We start from the raw sequence: 411 nt of genomic DNA, 5'->3' as shown, positions 1-411 counted from the left end.
GTTAGGCGACACAAGCATTGCATGCATACTCTGCTGGTGGGAGTATGAAATAATATAATCTTATTGGAAAATAACTTGCCACTACCTAATAAAATTAAAAATACATAGATTCAACCCAACAATCCCACTCCTGCATCGCTGAACTACAGAAACAAAAACCATAATTAATTACACAGAAATAAATACAAGTTTATTAATCACAGCATTGTAGTGCCAAAAAATTTAAATAACTTGAATGTCCTTCATAAGGGGGAATAAATTATGGTACAGCCATATTATGGAATATAATGTAGTTTTCTAAAAGGATGAGTAAGAGCTATAGGTACCGATGCCCATGATATGTTAAATGGAAAAAAGAAAATAAGCAGGCTTTAGATATTGTGTAGCATCCCATTTGCTTTAAAAAGCAAC

The sequence above is a fragment of the Myotis brandtii genome, unplaced genomic scaffold, assembly GCF_000412655.1.
Source record: "Myotis brandtii unplaced genomic scaffold, ASM41265v1 scaffold668, whole genome shotgun sequence".
Classification (NCBI taxonomy): domain Eukaryota; kingdom Metazoa; phylum Chordata; class Mammalia; order Chiroptera; family Vespertilionidae; genus Myotis; species Myotis brandtii.
This window is presented reverse-complemented; position numbering follows the sequence as displayed.